We start from the raw sequence: 21747 nt of genomic DNA on the forward strand, positions 1-21747 counted from the left end.
ATACAGAAAACTATGGAAGTCAAATAAATGCCTGCCAATTTCATGCACCTTCCCTCAACTTTACTTAAATGAAAAATTCAAAACAGAATAAGTAAAAGCAGTCCTAGAGAAGTTTTGGAACTTACCTGGGGTCACACAGAAGCCAGAGTAAATAATGAAAGCAGTATCTAGGTCATCTGACTTCCCAACCAAGTTCTACCTTGTTGAGATCACATACCTAATAGAAAACTGATATTTACAACTTTAGATGAGGACAATCTAGTGATTAGATGCAATTTTAACCACTAGAAAAATCAGTTAAGGTTGGGGAAACCATTTGAGACATATTTTAAGTTAAAAAATTCTAATAGTAATTTTTATATATTAAAAACTTCTAAAAAGAAAATAGAACACACACAAAAAGTGAATATTGTCAGGATATACTCACATTCTAAAAAGTAAATATAGTGCAAAAAGTGAATACTCTTAGAATGTATTCTACACCATGAAGCCAAATGACAGTGTTATGATCAGTAGGGCCAGCAAAGCTTTTGAGAGTAAGTCAACAGATTGGTGTCAAAAAGGGACCAGTGCTGAAGCGTGGTTCTATCCAGTCTGATGCTATATAGCTGAGGCCAACCCTCCAGACAGTAGCAACTCTGTGTATAATTTATAGCGGGCCGTATGTAACCATGGTTGCTCTACCCATTGTTCTTCTTCCATGGATTCAACCAATCGCGAATCATTTAGTACTTACTATATATAGTATTCCCTATTGGAAAAAATCCACATATAAGTGAACCTGCACAGTTCAAATCCACGTTATTCAAGGGTTAACTGAACTTCCTTTGAACAGCAGCCTAGAAAACAGAAGAATGAAACTTAACTAGAGGCTGAAATTCTCCTTTTACACTTGGAAGCACAGAAAATGCACTCTCTCAAGCTTATGAAGTAACCCTCCAGCATCATTGATTTTTGAGTCTTACAAAAGCTCTTCGTATTGTGCCTGCATCACAGATTTACACTGCCATAACTCCTGTCAGACATCATCTTGGCTTTATGAATAAATAAAACTATGCTCTAGGGAAACATTGATTTAAGAAGAAAAATCAATACCCATCTAGCATGTGATAGACCTGGGCATTAAGGCTACTTATCCTCCAAGTACAATACTAAATGGAAAACCATACTTTCTGCTTCCTAAGTAAAAGCTGGGTGAAGGTGTATGAAATTGGCAGGCAAATGATTGCCTTCCATAGCCCTCTTTCCAAAATCAGGATTCCTCTTTCCTTTTCAAGGTAGTTAGCCAATACTTCCAAAAGAAAAGAGGAAGGGAAAGATTAAAAAGAGGATGACAGGGAGGTGGGAGGGGGGATCGGGATGGGGAATACATGTAACTCCATGGCTGATTCATGTCAATGTATGACATAACCCATTGAAATGTTGTGAAGTAATTAGCCTCCAACTAATAAAAAAAGAAAAAAAAAGAAAAGAACAGAGAAAAAAAAAAAGAGGATGACAAACCAATACAGGCAAAATCTTGGTAATCTGTGAATTTAAATAGTGAGTATACGAGAACTCACTGTATTATTCATTCTCTCATGGATGTAAAATTTTTCATAGTAAGAATTTGAAAAGTATGCATCCCTGCCTGGAAGAAACTCTATTTAAGGCTAACATCAACCAAGATGTTGACAATGGTTCTTTTTAGGGTACAGCCTTGTAGGAAAGCTTTTTTCTTTCTTTGGAATTTCATATTTTCCAACTTTCTATAGTGAATATGTATACTGCTTTTATAGTTCAGAAAATACTCACATAATAAATGCAAGGAAGGGTAGCAAAAAAGAGAAAAAACAGGATTAATTAATTGACTGCAAAGTATTTTGTTGACTACTGACCTAGAGACAGCTAAGATATACATTGTAATGTTTATTTATATCAACTCTTTTTTAACTGCTTCAGAGTGCAAGGAGGTTGCTATTAAAATTGGTTTGAAAAATAAACCAAACACTGTACACTGAAATTAACCTCATCTTTGCGAGTCAGAGTTCACATGGGAGACAAAACCTGGCTAAAGTCATCATTTCCTCAGTTCTGGAATCACCGTACAACCTAAGCCTATTTTCACAGTGGAGACAGCTTTTCAGAGTTCTGATGGGCCCGTGGTAACCTCTGATTACAAAGCCACTCCAGAGGCCAAGGCTTTTGCTTTGTTTCTCGAATTGGCTGGAATTAAAAATGAATCCCATTATGTTTCCCGAGCTCCTCAAAGACACAATCCATTGCTAACTGTGTTAACTGCAGCCTTCTTGTTTTGGGATTAGGGCTCCTGTCCCAGCGGACAGTTCCTGATGCTGTTCTCATAGCTTGTCTTTCTCATGTGTGGAAAGAACAACTCTGGTGATCTGAAACACACTTCCAAGACATGGGCACACGAGAAGACTGAAAATGAGTTAGGGTAATTTAATTTTAGATTCAAACATTACACAAGTAACTACTGTCCTCACCCAGATTGGTGAATGCACTGACTAAATCTACTCTCTAGGTGGAAATGCCTACACAGTTGCCAGTTCCAAGAATACGCAGCCACCATTTTAGTTCTGACAGCCATGCCCCCTCTCTGGTTTGGTTGCTCAGTTGTGTCTGACTCTTTGTGATCCCATAAACTGTAGCCCCCCAGGCTCCTCTGTCCATGGGCTTTCCCAGGCAAGAATACTAGAGTGAGTTGCCTTTTCCGTCTCCAGGGGATCTTCCTGACCCAGGGATTAAACCCGAGTCTCCTTAATTGCAGGCGGATTCTTTACTGTCTGAGCCACTAGGGAAGCCTGTAGAAGAGGGAAAGGGGCTGTAAATGGGTCTTGGCAGCTCTTCTTTAATCCATAGATACTTAAAGTCTAATAGAAAAGCAAAACATTATTGTTGAGAAAAATGCTTATACATAGAGAATAAGCACAGCTTGAGATTCCTTTTTATAAACACTATCTTCCATTTTTGGGATTCCCCAGTGTCTCAGCGGGTAAAGAATCTGCCTGCAATGCAGGAAACACAGGAGGCGTGGGTTCAGTTCCTGGGTTGGGAAGAGCCCCTGGAGAAGGGAATGGCAACCCACTGCAGTATTCTTGCCTGGAGAATCCCATGGACAAAGGAACCTACCGGGCTACAGTCCAAACAGTCGCAAAAAGTTGGACACGACTGAGTGACTATACACATACCTTCCTTTTTATTACAGTGTCAGAGATACACTCATTTAAATTAGAGCGTCCACTTTGTGTTACTATGTGCAAGGCATCTATTATATGTTGTAGATACAAAAATAATAATATCTGAATCTTACCCTCAAGCTTAGTGTCCATAGGAGGGTCAGATATATTAATGGATAATTAAGTGTAGTCTGACCAGAGATACAGCTGAAGAATCATGGAAACCCAGTTCACAGGAGGGAAATGTGGGGGTGGGAGCGGCTTCTCAGAGGAGATGGAAATTGACGTGGACTTTGAAGGATGCATAGGGATTTATCAAGAAAAACTGAGCAAGGGCATTATCAGGAGTGAGACCAGCACGTGCAAAGCCTGAAAGGACACGATGTGTTGAAACAGCCGAAGAAACTCAGTCCTAATGAAGCACAGACAGCAAAGCAGGGGAAGGCAGGCAGTGTGCTAGAGGGCTGCGCAGGGCTGATGGTGGAGGTATACACCAAGATGTCTGGGTCTATTCCCAAGGTTGCAAGGGCCCACGGAAGTCACCGAACAAGAAATCACACTATATAGTGGGGAGCAGGGTCCCTAGAGTAGGGACAATCTGTTGAAAGACAGCCACACTAAGTGAGCTCCAGCACAGACTGGAGTGGAGCTGATGAGAACCAGAACTGATGTAGTGACAGTGGGAGGCATAGGATAGCTGAACTGGAAGGCTATTTACAATTAACATTTGTGACAGCTGGCAATTAATATTTGACCTCACCAAGCGCCACTGTTTGGGGGAACTTTCACATGTTCTTTTAAATCCGGGATCCAGTGTGTACTGAATGCAAAGAGTGAAGCAATGTCAGGATGGAGATTGCTGGCTTGAGTTACGAGGTCGACAGTGATGCCTTTAATTAAAATATTGATTCCAGGAGAAGGTATCAGTTGTGAGGAGCAGACAAGTGAGGAGGGGTGGGGAAGAAGGTTTCACTGTACACAGATTCAGTTTTGAAAACTGCTTGGGATATACAAATGATGATAACCAAAAGCTGGGGTCAGGAATTTGGCAGAGAGCAAACTGCAAATTCCAGATGAATTAAAAAAAAAAAGGCAGAAAAACATCCCCACAGTAAGACTGAAGCAATCTACCACCTACCAAAAAAAAAAAAAAAAAAAATGGTTTATAGAATCTTAAGAGGACCGTGTGATGCCTCCACAGAAACATCTGAGCCCTATTCTAAAATACATAGATTCTTAAGCTAAATCTTAATGCCCCCTAACTAGAAAATGCTCTATAGTTCAGGCCCACAAATAAAATGTGTAAGGCAAACAGCTATAGTGAAAATGGAAATGCATTAGAGAAAACAATATTTAATCCCTGATTCGAGATTCTTGTCAAATGCCAGGAGATCAGAGGAAAGCATTTTTGGAGCGTGGATAATCGAAGCTCCTAATGCACTGACTCTTAAGCTGAACTTAACTAACAAAAGGCAGGCTGTTTTCCAGGACCCGCAGTTATATTTAGAAAGACCTCTGAGGGGAACCCCAGTGACCCTGAAATAGCACCCTGCTCTCCTAAGAGGAAAGGGTTCCTCTAGCAAAAGAAAGAGCTTCTCAACAAGTTAAAGGAAAGATGTGATTGAAAGACAGTGGCCTATTTTACAAGATTGCTTCTGTGAAGAGATTCAGACCAGATGTACTCCTTCCTTTCTGGCCCATAAGAGGAATTGGATAATGATGTATAATGGACAGAGGTCAGTCAGGTCACGATGCTCGAGGTTTGTAAATCTTTTAAATGGGTGGGCAGAGCACTTCAAAGTCCAGGATTCATTAGAAAAGCAGATAACCATGTAGCGAACTAATTGCTAACATCAAATAAAGAATGCCTTTGCGTTAACTTGTTCGTTTAGGCTGGCTGATTTTTTTCTGGTTTCAGTTCTGTTCATAGATGACCTAAAGTCATTAAAGAATTTTTATATAACTTTATTATAAGCACTAAATGAGATGACCAATACTACTGATAATAATAACAGTAAAAACACAGTCTAATATATATTTTGTTGCTGGTATTGGTGGTGGTGGTGAGCACTGTTTGGAACTGGAAACTCATAAAGGTATCCAATTATAGTCTCCATCTCAAAGATGAACACAGAGCTTGAATGAGGTTAGGCACTTTATCTAATTTCACATAGGCATTAAAAGGGAGAACCAAGCTCATGCCCATCACTGACCAAAGGGAAACACCATGTTGTAGGAAACATGGTGGGTGGTGTCTTAGAGGCTGGGGCAGAAGCCCCTTGGTGCTAACTTCAAAATACAATTAGCAAATACCCTTGAGATTTTTCAGCTTCAAAGCTGTGTGTCTCCAGTCCCACATCTCAGTCCCCAAATATACCCTTGATGCCTATACAAAGTGAAACTGTAAGCAAGCATGGATAAACAGTGTAGAATAAACCAGAAAAACGAATACCTCACAATCACTCTCTCCCAGCTCTGAAGTTGCATTCAACTGTTGAAATAAGAGAATGACCTCGGGGTTTTCTGGAAAGGAAACACAACAGGAAACAATTTCAAAACTCTGAACTGGATTAAACTGCAGTAATAAAGGGCTTCCCAGATGGCTCTAAGGGTAAAGAACCTGCCTGCCAATGCAGGAGACACAAAAGATGTGGGTTTGACCCCTGGGCAGGGAAGGACCTTGGAGGAGGGCATGGCAATCCACTCTAATATTCTTGCCTAGAGAATCCCATGAACATGCATGCAAGCTACTTATGTGTTCACTGCTCAAATCAGGCCATCTTCTCATTGTTTTCTGTCATATTTACTCTTTGGGCTTCCCTGGTGGCTCAGACGGTAAAGAATCTGCCTGCAATGTGGGAGACCTGGGTTCAGTCCCTGGGTTGGGAAGATTTCCTGGAGGAGGGCATGGCTAACGCACTCCAGTATTCTTGCCTGCAGAATCCGCATGGACAGAGGAGCCTGGCAGGCTATATCATCCATGGAGTCGCAAAGAGTCAGAAAGTGTCAGAGTTAGAGTCTCAAAGAGCCAGTAGTGTTGCAAAGAGATACTACTAAGTGACTAAGCACATCACAATGAAGGGTAAGATGATAATCTTTTCATTTGCTTATTAAAGTTCTGAGCAATAAAGAAAGTAACTAAGAAATAATTACTTAACCTCTAGTAAGGTAAAAAATAACACTGAAAAACAAAAGCTAAAACTTGCTCTGCCAATATTCACAGATCTATGTATTATCACAAATTTTATACCAGTGGGAAAGTAAAAATGATTGCATTAATCACATGTGCTGTCAATGATTACTAATTACACCCATGCTTTATGTCTTACTCATAACTTCATTCCTTCTCTTCTCACAGACACTAACAGTAACTATGGGTTAGCAATTCACATCACAAACATGTGTACCTTCCAGGATGCAAGGTACTTAGAGATTAAAACAAAAACAAAAACAGTTTCATGCCTCAAGAAGGTGACAGTCATATCAGAATAAATATATATCTTATCTGGAACAGACTGGAACAAAAGTCTGTCTGTGCGCTCAGTTGTGCAGTCATGTCTGACTCTGTGACCCTGTGGACTGTAGCCCGACAGGCTTCTCTGTCCATGAGATTTCCCAGGCAAAAATACTGGAGCGGGTTGCCATTTTCTTCTCCAGGGGACCTTCCCCAAATGCATAGAACTGTGTGATAATTGTTATAACAGATTTAGCCATACTATTTTATGTCTTCATCTTGAAACATGCCTTATTTTTGTTAGCATGGTTTCCTATGGTTAAGATAAATCTGTATCACTTATAAAGATCACTTCCTCCAAGAGGATGCGTGATTCAAGCTTGAGGAATGTAATCACAAATTTAATATTCTGTTTTTGTAGACTGTGGATCTAAGAAGGTATCTTAAACCATTAGGCGGAAGTAAAAAGCATTGAGTGAAAAAGAATGATCCAATAACTAGATTGAATAGTCTTAGAAAAAGTACCCAATAAGGTAAACCAATGCAATTTTTTTTTCCTTTTTGGTAAGAGTTTAAAAGAGAAAAGAAAGAGCTATTTATTAGAAATGAAATGCAAAGCAATTCAAGAAAAGCAAAGGGAAATGGTGAGCAAGGTGGTGGTCCCTCTATGGCCTGCCAGCTCAGACTATCCAGAGGTCAGCAAGACAGGAGCTCCCCAGCCCCCATCCCATGTCCTAGGGCCCCTAACCATGTGAGCTAAGAGCCCCCTGGCTGGAGCTGCAAGAGAAACGTGCAGCAGAAGATGAGGGAGAGTGTCTGGTTAGGAGAAAAGGGTAAAAGATCACATTGGCAAAGGGTTTGCTTTCAACATAGAAAAGCAATGGAAATTCTCTCCTCTTTGCCCTTCTGTGGGGAATTCCCCATTCTCAAATAGGAAGCAAGACAGTTCAGCAAAGCCGTGAGCTCTGGAAGGTTTCCACACCAGCCACACCATTGTTTATGAAACCACGAAGCTGCGTTTCAAGCTCTAAACAACTGCAACAGAAACAAGTGTTTGGGAAAAGCACCTGTTCCTAAGTAGAGCAATAACTATTTGAGTTAAATACTGATAGTTTTTGTTCAGTCGCTCAGTCATGTCTGATTCTTTGCAACCCCATGGACTGCAGCACGGCAGGCTTCCCTGTCCTTCACCATCTCCAGGAGCTTGCTCAAACTCATGTCCATTGAGTCGGTGATGCCGTCCAACCATTTCGTCCTCTGTCATCCCTTTCTCCTCCTGCCTTCAATCTTTGCCAGCATCAGGGTCTTTTCTAATGAGTCTAACACTGACAGACCTCTATGTTACACAAAAGCAAAGAGGCCTAGTTCAGGAAACCAAGTTACCAACACATAAGATACAGAGAGACACAAGTAATAAAAAGTGCATACAGGCTGAAGTGTGTAAAAGCGTGAAAGTGCCAGTTGCTCAGTCATGTTTGATGCTCTGCGACCCCATGGACTACAGCCCACCAGGCTTCTCAGTCCATGGGATTCTCCAGGCAAGAATACTGGAGTGGGTTGCCATTCCCTTCTCCAAGGGGATCTTCCTGACCCAGGGATGGAACTCCGGTATCCTGCATTGCAGGTGGATTCTTTACCATCAGCCCTAAGGGAAGTGGGCATGTGGCCTGAGGAACTGTTGTTAAGTGCTAAAAGGTTACAGCTCTTTGTCCATGTCCCACATGAAGATAGGAAGCCCCACAGCCCCGAGCAGGCGGTGGGTTAAATCCTGACTTAACTACTGACCTCCCTAAAAGCAATTAAAGAGAGAAGGAAGGACAGGAATTTCTGGAAAGAATTTAATGCTAGTCATTCTCCCTCCTGATCCCCCAAGGGCTTGGAAGGCTCAATGATTTCTATTACATTCAGCACACTCAGATGAAAAAGAGTCCCAAAACAGGTAGCCATGTCAATTCAAATGATCCAGAGTGAGTGGATGGCATCACCGACTCAATGAACATGAACTGCAAACTCCTGGAGACAGTGAAGGACAGGGAAATCTGGTGTGCTGCAGTCCACGGGGTCATAAAGAGTCAGACACAACTGAGCAACTGAACAACAACAGAGTGGCTTTATGAATACATATGTTGGTATGTAGTTTTTACTAACTGGCTTTTTCTGATTCTGTTCTAGTTTAACCACATGTTCCTGGTGGCTGAGATGGTAAAGAATCTGCCTGCAATGTGGGAGACCTGGGTTGGATCCCTGGGTCGTGAAGATCCCCTGGAGGAGGGCATAGCAATCCACTCCAGTATTCATGCCTGCAGAATCCCACAGGCAGAGGAACCTGGCAGGCTACAGCCCATGGGGTCGCAAAGAGTCGGACAGGACTGAGCAACTAACATTTTCACTTCCACTCTAGCATCTGTTCAGCTATTCAAGGGGAGTTGTCATGTGCTGGCCACTATTCCAGGTGGAGTTTCAATACTGATGGAGACACACAATTCCCAGCCCTCTGGGGCTTTCTGGTGCAGGCGGGAGACAAACCAGCCTTCTGACGAGAGTTATAATAATCACTGAGGAAAATAACAGAAACCAGTTGGGGCCGAGTGCTGCCCTGGGGTAGGCACTACTTTAAGTACGGAGTTGGGAAAGACCTCAGGGGGTAAAATGCTGAGCAGAGCCCTGAAGGTGGTGGGAGGGGCTGGGTGAGGGAGTGGGCGTGGCTGGGAGGGGAGGTGGGCGGGGCTGGGTAGGGGGGCGGGGCTCATGGTGTAGGATAGGCTAGAGGTTGGAGGACCATCAGGGGCCAACTGTGGACATTGCCACTCCCTGGAGAGTGGTGGGGAGGCAAGTCAGAGAGGGGCTGGTCACCCTCGGCCCCGAAGTGACCACCATGATGCACGATGAATCGGAGCATGCCCAGTGTTCCCATGGCCGCTGCAGAGAAGGCCTGGGCCAGTGACCCACACACAAACATGCAGATCCAGCAGAGGAAACTGGAGGAAGTTCTCTTCTAAGTCATGATACAAAGAAGAAAAGTGGAGGCAGAGATATTAGCTGACACTAAGGGTGGGGAAGGAAGCAGTGGAGGTCTGACAGGGGAGAAGGGAGGAGGAAGAAGTCCTCCAGGAGAGGGAAAGAGTAAACCGACAAGGAAGAAGGGCCCACGGAGAGGAAAGTGAGACCTCCTCGTGCAGCAGTGTATGTTTCTTCAGCCACGTCACAGCACAGGTGAAGACGCGGAGGAGGTAGAGAGATGAGTTATGCCTTGGAGGTTAGCAGGGCACATGGATTGCAGGTGTAGGTGGAGTGCAACAGTGGCTGGAGTTACGGTACAAGACCAGGGTTAACTAGAAACAGCTGGTGACCAAGAATGGAATGCGGGAGAGAGAGTGGGTTAAGCCCTTGCCACTCAAAATATGGGCTTACCAGGTGGCGTGAGTGGTAAAAAACCTGCCAGCCAATGCAGGAGACACAAGGGACTTGGGTTTGATCCCTGGGTTGGGAAGATCCCCTGGAGGAAGGCATGGCAACCCACTCCAGTATTCTTGCTTGGAGAATCCTATGGAAAGAGGAGCCTGGTGGGCTACAGTCCATGGGGTCGCAAAGAGCCAGACACAACTGAAGCGACTTATCACGCATGCACCCACTCAAAGTGTAATCCCCAGCCGAGCATCGCACATCTGTGGCTTGCGTGAAATGCAGAATCTCAGACCTACTGAATTAGAATCTATGTTTGAACAGGTGAGCCATGTGCTCATTGAATTTGGGGAAGAACTGGCTTCCGTTTGTGCCAAGCTGGGTCAACCTCCACTTGCCCAGAAGCCACAGGCACCCTATAAAAAGTGTTACTAAACGGGTTTCTGAGCCGAGGGACTTTCCTGGGGCTCTGCTTCCCCTCTTCCACCTAAAATGGCTCATTTTGGCTTTGTGGGTTTCCACTCAGCTGCCTCCTGCCCTTGCTTGCTCCTGCCTTTCACTCTTACAATATATGGTTGACAGGCTTTGGATTCCATTTATGGAAAGCATGGGGCCCTTGGAGCGCCTCACCCGAATTCCCACCCTGTCTGCAGCAAATGGCATCGCCTCCCTTCCTGAGACCAAGTTCCAAATACCCCTGCCCTTCTGCTGTCAATTAGCTTTGAGGGGCAACCAGCTACTCCGTGCCCTCAATCTGGCCTGCACAGTTCCCAGTGCCCACAGAGGTCTATTACCAGGCACTAATGCAAAATACATAGTGTTGCCACTGTGGCTTCATAAAGGTCTAGCTTCCGGCTCTAATAATTACTCAGGGTTTTTATGTCTTCTTTAATCTGAGCAGACTGCCTTCACTCTTTCTAGTTAATTTTACAAAACGAGGGAAACAACAGCTGTATGTGACAGAACTGAATGAACGATGAAGTTGAGCCTAATTAATGCAAGCTTTGCTCCAATAACAGCTTTATTCCTAATAAACAGAGTGTGACATTCTCATTAACCTAGATACAAACTCCCACACAAATACTCACTCATGAAATAATATGAAAATGCTGAATTTAGAATCTCTGCTCCCTTTCAAGACTCAAATGATTTCAGATGCTGTCATCTGTAATAGTTTTATTATGATTACTAAAAATTACCAGTTACAAGGCTTCCTATTAATATTTGCAGGCCCTGTGCTGCACATTCCATACACCCACATCTCATGGGATCTCCTGGGAATTCCATGGATTCTGTTCTATTGTTATGCTGATTCTACAGATGGGGAAATGGAGGCTTGGAAAAGGTAAGTGACACAGCCAGTGAGTGGTGAAGCCAAGTTTCAAATGCAAGGGTACCTGACTCCAGAGGAACACCTCACTCAAATCATTTTGGATAACACACAGCTGTCGCCTAGCGGTGTGGCCAGATAAAGTTTCTCTGCACCTCTGCATTCCTAAGCACATACACGCATGCATGAGTGCTAAGTCGCTTCAGTCGTGTCTGACTCTTTGCGATCCTATGGATCGTAAGTAGCCTGCCAGGCTCCTCTGTCCATGGGATTCTACTGTAGTGGGTTGCCATGCTTTCCTCCAGGGGATCCTCCTGAGCCAGGATCGAACCCACATCTCTTCTGTCTCCTGCACTGGTAAGCAGGTTCTTTACCACTAGTGCCACTGGGAAGCCCAAGCACATACATAGTCACTGCTAAATATTATATTACTTGAATCAAGAAAGTATAAACCAATAAACCAACCGTCTCTAATCCCATGATGACTAATATCTGACACAGGCATCCTTGGTGAGATGTGACCATTTTCTAGCTCTGTGATAATTCTTTCAGCCGTTTCTTGGCTAGAAGAGATAAATGAAAAGGGTGAATCTGAAATCACTCTGTTAAACTGTGATAAGTTATAACAAACCTGCTCAGCACCATGGGGACCTGAATGCAATCTCCAGTGGGTGGATGGCCCATCAGGAACAAAATTTGTTCTGCTCTCAGGAGAGAATGCTGGCAATGGCCACTCGTTGGATCCCTTTCTCCACCACGGCAGCCAAGACCTTGGGTGAGTTTAGCACATGTACAGACAAAATAGAATGGAATCTAATAAGCCTTCCCAAGTGAGTTAATTACCATGAGACTCTGGATACACCAGAAGCACCCACGATTCAGAGATAACAATGTCTGGTCCTGCCTCTTTTGCTTCCTAAGGACTGTGTGAGAATGACTTGACGGGCTTAAGGCCCTTAGGTAGAAAGACCTGAGGTTAATGAAACTGTGTCCACAACCTCAGGCCAAGACACACATACGCGGTAATCAGGGTTAGGCACATGGGGCTCATAGAATATTTCTTTTGACGTTAGTGAAGCTAAAAATAAATAAAACAACAATAACAAGAAATCTTACAAAGGGACCCTCCCCTTCCCCAGCCACCATCTGTAAAGCAGAAAACTCTTTTTCTTTAAATAAAAATTACAGTCAACATTTTTAGTTTCTCAGATTTTGAAAAGGTACAAACACTGTAAGAAAAATAAATATCCTCAGGTCCATGCTAAATACATAACCTTTTTTATTTTAATGTTTTATATTAATATATGGATGAATATTTACCACTCCATATTTATTACTGCCTCAATATTTATTACTGTCTCTGTGCATATTTCTCCAGCTGTCTTAGGCTGTCAAGTCTGATAACGCGGGGGCCAAATCGAGTTAGTTCTCTTTGTAAAGCATGTGAAATTGTCATGCATAATTAGGCACATAAAGGGTTTTTGATGAAGTTGATTATGAAGAATGAGAAGAGTGACTGCCACGGCAGGCACGTTTCCTGCCACCTTCCTGTCTCTCTGAAATGCCAGATGATCACACGCTCACAGACATGCAGAGCTCGTGGAAGCCCGGGCTGAGAGATCCCGCCGAGCGAGCTGAACACCATGTGGTCTGTGGCCTAGCAGCAGCGCCGGAAGCCCGTCAGAAAGGCAAACCTCGGCCCCACCAGAGGCTTAGGAACTGAGAAGGTACAGTGTCACAGGATGCCCGGGCCATCTGCATGCACATTCAAGTCTGAGAACCACAGGTTCAGCGGCTTCCTTCTACAGACGAGGAAAGGCTGAAATGTCTGCACTTGCAGATACCTAACTAGGTCTCATCCCCCACAACCCCTCCTGCTCTTCAGGACTCTTCCTCTTTAAATTACTCTTCTGTGTGTCTACAGCTTGCTGCTGAGAACGCTGGTTGTTTGTGTTTGTAACCGATTCCTTTCATCTTTCAATATTGTGAATACACTTAGAGATGCTGGAAATGGAAATCTAGAAGACTGTCCCAGAGTAGAAGAAGGCTTGCTGGTTACACACTGCCCACATCGTGATGGTGTGTGGAACTAGCCATGAGGCTTCTTGGTCGAGATCTGGATCTCACATTTGTGGTACCTTTTGGGTCCAGTGTTTTGCCTTCAACCTCTGGTCCCTACTTCACTAACTGCCCCTAAGTCCCAGCTACACATGGCCCTGCCTTGGAGTTCTGGAGACCAACCAAATGAATATTATTCAAACCCTCAAGGATATGCCTTCCCACAAAAACAAAACAAAGCCAGAACCATGTGAAAACTTGTAAAAATTCTGAGTCGCTCTTGATCTGCTGATCTGTCACTTCATCTCTTAAACCAGTTTCCTCCACACCTTCTCTGTCCAGCCGTATTTCATTCTTCCTATTTCAGCTGGGAGCCTTTCATTTCTATTTGGTTGTTCAGTCACTAAGTCTTGTCTGACTCTTTGTGACTCCACGGACAGCAGCACACCAGGCTCCTCTGTCCTCAATCATCTCCCAGAGTCTGCTCAAATTCACATCCATTGAGAAGGTGATGCTATCTAACCATCTCATCTTTTGCCACCCTCTTCTCCTTTTGCCTTCAATCTTTCCCAGCATCAGGGAAACTTTACTATGAGTTTTTCCTCAGGATTCCAGCCACAAAAAGTAGCTAGTGAGGAATATTCAATAATATTCAAATTCCATCCCTTTTGGGCCACTACTTGCCAAAAGATTAATAAGCACTGGCATACACTTTCATCACTACGTGGCAAACACCTGTCCTGACTCACATTTGAATACCAACTGGCACCCTCTCACTGCAGTGACTTTTCTGGAAAAAAAATTTCTCCAGGTATTAAAAGATTGGCTCTACTTTCCCCCACAAGTTTCAGTTTCTTTCTATGCATTTAGATATCAGGAACAGTTTGTTCGATAATAAAGAATAAGTATTGCATTGAAGAAGGCATGTTATAAAAACACAAAAGATTAACTGAATCAAAATTCCAAGTTTGGTGTAGAAGTTTGGAAACAATATGAACACTTTGCTGAAAGTCAAACATTACATTAGTGGGAGACCAGGATAGACTGACATTGCTGTGGGCAGCAATTCCTAAATAAACCTTGAGAGGGACTGCTAATCAAAGAGAGCCAGAAGTACCCAATCCTACCTTGGAAGCACTCTCCTCTCTCTCAAGGCAACATCCTTCATAAGAGAATATCATTCTGTCATCTGGGGTACAAAGCATTCCAGGAAATACTAGTACATGAAGGGGGAAAAGTACAAAGAGAAGATGCTGCTGAACTGCACATCCCAGGAAGTCTGTCATGAACTGGTTGAGGCAACAGGTTTGGGGAAACCTTCACTACATTTTTGGAGATGTGTTAAATGAGTATATTAAACATTTAGAACAGGGCCTGGGCTTTCCCAGTGGCTCAGCAGTAAAGAATTCACTTGCAATGCAGGAGCCACAGGAGACATGGGTTCAATCCCTGGGTTGGGAAGATCCCTTGGAGGAGGAAATGGCAACTCACTCCAGTATTCTTGCCTGGAGAATCCCATGGACGGAGGAGCCTGGCAGGCTACGGTCCAAAGGGTCACAAAGAGTTGGACACGACTGAAGCGACTTAGCACTCACAGAACAGGGCCTAGTGTATATCATGTGGGATATAAAATCTCTCAGCGTTGGACTTGTATTCTCAAGTTCCCTCAAAGCAGCAACTGAGTGAAGCTCTTGAACTGCTGCCCTTTAGATGAGGCACATGCTCTCTGCAGGCCACAGTGCTCACCACTCCCTATAGTCCCCCAGATACTGCAGCCAAGGACCAGCTGCTTTTGAACACTGCATGGTAGTGCTGTTGCTAAAGTAGAATAAAAGGAAAGGGATGGAGTTTTACCCCATCTCTGTACCATCTGCTGACCTCCTGAGAGGGCTCTGAGACCCTCTGGCTCATTCACTTCTGGTACCCCTCTGAGTTTCTTGCCCTAGCTAATGCTATTACCTCCATAAAGCTGCTACCTCTGCCAGGGACATGCTCTGCTCCTTGGCCCTCCTTTCCCATCTGCCCAATTAGAATTCGGTTTTCAAGGCTTTTGCCGTCTTTTTGACCCAGTCAGTTGGAATCTTCTGCTTTATTGTTGGCTTCCCTGGTGGTTCAGATGGTAAAGAATCTGCCTGCAGTGCAGGAGACCTGGGTTCGATCCCTAGGTTGTGAAGATTCCCTGGAGAAGGACATGGCAACCCACTCCAGTATTCTTGCCTGGAAGATCCCATGGACAGAGGAACCTGGCGGGCTATAGTCCAAAGGGTTGAAAAGAGTTGGACACAACTGAACGACTAATATTTTCACTAAAATTTTAGAACTAGTTCTCTGGACTCCATTTTAGGCCAATAGCTGAATCATCTGATCTTTCCCCTCACAATTTTAAGGTCCTGTTTTGCTCACAACACCCAGCTATATGTTCTCAAACTTCTTTCTATTGGAGCCCTAATTACCCCCGTCCTACACACACATGCACACCTCACAATGGACGTACAGTGTAAGTGTGTATGTATGTGACTGTGTGTGTTTCTGTGTGGCAAGGGGGTAACTGCTGGCATCGAGGCCAGGAGGAAGAGGGGAGGTAAAAAGGGCAGAGGAGGCATTCCTATGTTTCCTCGTTGGATCTCCCATTCCCATGAGACCTAGCAAGAAATGAAGTAGTAAAGGAGACCGGAGGAGATGAAGAAAACAAAGTTGCTTCGTTTTCTTCTGGAACTCCCTTCCCAGGCTTCCACTCTGCAACCCAGTGGGGATGTCAGTTCTATGTGACAAGGTGGGATCAAGAGTGAGGAGGAAGAGGGGGCAAGAGACAGGGAAAGAAACAACCCCACTTTTACTCCTCACAACTTCATAACCCGTTCTCCATAATCCCCCATGTCAGAGATAAAGTCTCTGCTGCTGAAAGAACAGGAAAGAGAGAAGATATTGGATAATAAAGGGCAGTCAGAGCTCAAGTCACCCTTCCCCGCCATCTCAAAAGTCTTTCAATCTCCTTCACTCCTATGTCCACTTCTCAGTCCCAACTGTCTCCATGGCAACATGAATACCTATCGTATAATTCTCTCTGCTCCTTCTCCTCCATCCCTAAGTCTACTCTAAGGAGCCACACCGGGGGCTGGAAGAGCAGCTCCTTGAAGACAGGACTCCCACCTTGTCCACCTGGAGAGAACCATGCCTGCTGGTCTGGCCCATAGGAATAAAGCCCAGTGCATGGAACTGGTTCATGAAATCTCTGAACTCAAGAATAGTTTTCCTCACAGAAGCATTGTTATAAATGTATTCAGCAAAACTCCTGACACACAGAACTAGGAGAAATACAGCAAGTGTCTGCTAGTTTATTTCTTTCAATGTCAGAGTTTCTGGATTCAAATTACATACTCAGTTTCATATTATTTATTATGTACTTGTTTCTTGAGATAGGGCTTCATAGGTGGCACCGTGGGAAAAAAACCCAAAACTGCCTGCCAATGCAGGAGACATAAGAGACCCAGGTTCAATCCCTGGGTTGGGAAGATCCCCTGGAGAAGGGAAGGGCAACCCACTCCAGTATTCTTGCCTGGAGAATTCATGGACAGAGGAGTGTGGTGGGCTCCAGTTCATCGGGTTGGGAAGAGTCAGACACAACTGAACGACTAGTGCTTTCACTCTTTCATTTCTTGAGATAAAGTGATAAACTTTTAATCTGTTTAATAAAATCAACTTAAAAAGTGATTTGAATCTAGTATGAAAAACATCTTTAAAAACAAGTGTCTTGAAAAGAACTGGGGACAATCAATTCTATTATAATATGAAGGTTTTTCTTCTCTAGTCCTTAATGAAGTAGAGATAAGAACTAAGACCTTTTCCAACAGAGTCAAAGATTTCTATAATATTTTATACGTCACAGATGGACTTATTTCGGAAATGAGAAGATATTTGGGTTTAGTGCAAAGACCAAGCCTGAAAAAACATCTAAAGCTGGAAATAGGTTTTCCAAAGAGACGTCTGAAAACATACAATGCTAAGCGTCCCAAAAGCATGCAGAGCTTTGACTTGCCATTCTTTATCCTGCCTTACTTTATCTAAGTTATTTTCTAGGCTCCAGACTTATTACATTAAAAGACAGGCTGTTTCAGATGACCTTGCAGGTACAGAATAAAAAGAGCAATTGACAAAGAAGGGGAAAAAAAATTGTACAGTGAAGAGATGTTGCTACTTATGAAAGGAAACATTGGCTGTCTGGTACAGGACAGAACAAGCCTGTCTTCTGGTCCCGGCTCTGGGAGCCTCCCCTTCTGTAACAGAAACACTAACAGTGGCTGACATCTTATGCCAGGCATGTTCTACATACCTTTCATGTGACAACAGCCTTATGAGGGAAATACAATTATTATCCCCATTTTACAGACGTGGAAACTGACATTTAGAGAGGTTAATTATCTGCTCGAGGTCACAGAGCTGATGGGGGAGGGGCAGGGAGGCAGGCACATAGCAACAAATAGTCTGGCTCCACAGTACTAGCTCTTATCCTCTCAAACTTGACTCTGTTCCACACCCTTTCACTCACTTCATCACCTTCCTTCTCTCCTGCAAATGCTCAAGGTTTTCCTACAGTGACATTATGAGTTAAAAAGTCACTGATGTCTGGGTCTGGTAAGAGCCGAGCCACATCTCAGCCTTCTCAGACCTTCCCTGCAAATAAAGATAACAGAGATTGGCAGCAAGATGGGTGTAGAGCCCACAGCTTAGATCCCAAGCAGCCTTCCCATTCCCGCAATCCCCCCCACCCCCCCATCTTCTATCAGCACTAGTCACATGCCCAGCTTGAAAGGTTATCATCTTCCTGGAACTTTCCATCATCCCTCAATCCTAACACAATGGCTACAAACAAGGCAGCCCCTTGTCATTTACAGTTTGGACAGGAAAAAAAAAAAACATTTCTAAGCCTAATACAGTAGTGAATTACTTAAGAGTTCCATATGGAATATTATCAGCTCCTTCTGAATGTCTGTTCTATAACAACAGTGTGCTAAGTACTACAAAGTATATCAATATGAATAACTGATTAACCCTTCCCTTGTGGTAACTTCCCCTTCTGTGAAACTCTTTACTTCCATTTCCTAATAGATCAACTATTTCAGATTGAGTATCTAAGAACTGCATTTCCCTGGTGGCTCAGTGGTAAAGAATCTGCTTGCCAGTGCAGGGGACCCCGGTTCAAACCCTGGGTTCGGAAGATCCTCTGGAGAAGAAAATGGCAGCCCACTCCAGTGTGCTTGCCTGGGGAATCCCATGGTCAGAGGAACCTGGTGGGCTACAGTCCATGGGATCACAAGAGTCAGACATGACTTAGTGACTAAACAACAACAAATCTGAGAATCAGTAGAGACACTCAGAATTGGGCTTCTTTGTAGAGAGATGGGACCTTTGAGTCATAAAATTGAAAACACCTTGAATACTTTGTTAGAAAGCCAGATGCAGAAGAAATGCATGTGTGGAAGCAGAAGAAATGTGTGTGTGCTAAGTCACTTCAGTCGTGTCTGACTCTTTGTGACCCCCATGGACTGTAACCCACCAGGCTCCTCTGTCCATGAGATTCTCCAGGCAGGAATACTGGAGTGGGTTGCCATTCCCTTCTCCAGGGGACCTTCCTGACCCAGGAATCGAACCTGCATCTCTTACATCTCCCCCACTGGCAGGCAGATTCTTCACCAACTGTGCCACCTGGGAATCCTGAAGAAGAAATATTACTACTTATTACACATATTAAGTGTCATGAAATTAATTCAACTGATGAGCACCTCATTGAAACTCTGACAGAATTACCAGAAAGTCTTTAGCAAGAAATATTAAAGTAACCATAGCAATGAAGTAATTGCACAATACTCTTTATTACTAATTTGAGAAATGCCAAAGAAGACACTTTATTTTGTATGTGCCTATTTTATTTCAGTGACTATCTTTCCTAGTTGGACTAATGATTTCAACTCCTCCAATTCTATGGGAGTCTTAAGTATGACAACTGTAAATTCTCTAATAATGGAGGTTTTTAGAAATATAACTTTAAATAGTTTATAATCAGGGATGATACATCTAGACAAATTGCTAATATAGAAGGTAGAATATTAAAGCCATGAGAAAGAAATGTGACTTGTATGCTAAAAAAAAAAAACCGGCAGCAATAGATTCTTAGTGAAGAGATAAGAAAGGCTGCATAAACTTGGAAGAAAGAGGCCCCTGCGGGCAGGTGAGAAAGGGAAGGATACCACGGTGTCAGCAGTAGTCACAGCTTTGCCCTGTCATGAAGGGTGAGTCATAAATTCAAGTGCTGACCAGGGTCAGGCAGGATCAGATACCATAAAGGACCATATGAGTGAAGTGTGTGTCAGAAGAACATAAAGCCGTCTCAGATGGTCTATGATTTGGTAGAAAGGCAGGTGAACAATGTTGCCTTCCTTTATTCTAAGGAAAACAAGTGTCATGCCATGATAAAAAGGCAGCTGATGGCTGGCTGCATTTATCTGGGAGGCAATAAGGAGTGGTAAGGACTGTGGCAGACATGCCTTGTGTAGATGGGCAGTCACAAAGCACATGTATTAACATCTAACTCCTTTGGGGGAACTTGGGAATGTGAACCCAGTGTTGGCAAATGTTTTGCTTTCCTTGTTTTTTTGTTAAGAGAATGTGGAAACATGGATTTTCACATGATATGTCACTATGTTTAAATACATGCTACTACTAATATGCTTTGAAAAATAATGCTCTACCTTCCGTCACTAAGCAGGCCCACAAAACAGGCTTGAGGATCAGGTTTGAGGGTCATCTGATATATAGCTTCTGCTGAGGTAGGAGCAGGATGGAATTTGGATAGCAAAGGCCTGGAATTTCAATCTCAGATGTACTACTGTGGGGCCTAGGAAAAGTGCTTAAACTTCCTAAAGTCAGTGCCATGCACCACAAAGATGCTTGGAGGCGAAATAAGCAGCTAGTGTGAACAGGTAGAAGAGTGTAGTCACTAAGAGAAAATGCAGGTTTCAGAACCAGTTCAGACGCGGCCTCATTACTCATCAGGGCAAAGTATTTCATCTCTCTGTGTCATAGTGTCCTCTTCTTTAAAATGCTGTTGACGTCGCAGAGTGTTGGGGATTCAACAAGTATTAACTATTTTTGGACATATATGGTCAATATAACAGAATCCCCTGCTTTCCTTCTCAACCCCCACCAAACAAAAGAATAACTATACTTTAAGAGGCAATTTCATCGTAATAACTTTCTGAATTTGGATAGAGAAAGTTCTGTGTAGTACGATACTGACCCAACTTTTCAAACTGAAATGATCTACAGGACATTGTAAAAGTTCTTCACTCAAAAAAAAAAAAATTTATTTATTTATGTTTGTGTCAGGCCTTGGTTTTCCACTAGTCACGTATGGATGTGAGAGGTGGACTATAAAGAAAGTTGAGCACCAAAGAATTGATGCTTTTGAACTGTGGTGTTGGAGAAGACTCTTGAGAGACCCGTGGACTGCAACGAGATCCAACCAGTCCATCCTAAAGGAGATCAGCCCTGAATAATCATTGGAAGGACTGATGCTGAAGCTGAAACTCCAAATGGAAAAGACCCTGATGCTGGGAAAGATTGAGGGCAGGAGAAGGGGATGACAGAAGACGAGATGGTTGGATGGCATCACCGACTCGATGGATATGAGTTTGAGCAAGCTCCAGGAGTTGGTGATGGACAGGGAAGCCTGGCATGCTGCAGTCCATGGGGTTGCAAAGAGTCAGACACGACTAAACTGTATCGGGTCTTAGTTGCCCCATGTGGGCTCTATAATTATGGTGAGTGGAGTTCAGAGCGCATGGGCTTAGCTGCCCTGTGGCCATGTGGGATCCTGGTTCCCTGACCAGGGATGGAACCCTTGTCTCCTGCATGGGAAGGCAGATTTTTTTTTTTTTTTCAACTGAAGGATAGTCACTTTACAATATTGCTTTGTTTCTGCCATACATCATGATGAATCAGCCACAGGTATACATATGTCCCCTCCCTCTGGAAGCTTCCTCCCATGTCCCACCCTTTCCCACCCTTCTAGGTTGTTACAGAGCCCTGGTCTGAGTTCCCTGAGTCATATAGGAAATTTCCATTAGCTATCTATCTTATATACGGTAGTGTATATGCTTCCATGCTACTCTCTCCATTCTTCTCAGCCTCTCCTTCCTCCTCCCGCCCATGTCTCCGTCTTCATGGCTGGGAAGGCAGATTCTTAACCACCGAACCATGAGGGAAGTCCCTTGACTTTATTTTTTTAATTCAGTTTTTATTTTTAGATGATCGTAGATTCATATGCA

General features: G+C 43.5%; 1 protein-coding gene across 8 annotated transcripts in view; it reads right to left on the reverse strand.

Annotated features, from left to right (window-relative positions):
- Positions 1-21747, reverse strand: part of PAG1 (phosphoprotein membrane anchor with glycosphingolipid microdomains 1) — a 162293-nt gene that overhangs the window by 106640 nt on the left and 33906 nt on the right. For 3 of the 8 annotated variants that reach the window (XR_009689562.1, XM_061123550.1, XM_061123552.1), the window contains exon 2: positions 5632-5702. The exons of 1 other annotated variant lie outside the window; for it this stretch is intronic. The gene's annotated coding sequence lies outside the window, so the exon portion shown is untranslated. Of the gene's footprint in view, positions 1-736; positions 840-5631; positions 5703-11830; positions 11929-21747 lie in introns of all 8 variants that reach the window. 4 more of the 8 variants (XM_061123554.1, XM_061123557.1, XM_061123555.1 and 1 more) reach the window with 3 other exon arrangements.

Source organism: Dama dama, chromosome 21 (genome assembly GCF_033118175.1).
Source record: "Dama dama isolate Ldn47 chromosome 21, ASM3311817v1, whole genome shotgun sequence".
In the NCBI taxonomy this organism is placed as follows: Eukaryota; Metazoa; Chordata; class Mammalia; order Artiodactyla; family Cervidae; genus Dama; species Dama dama.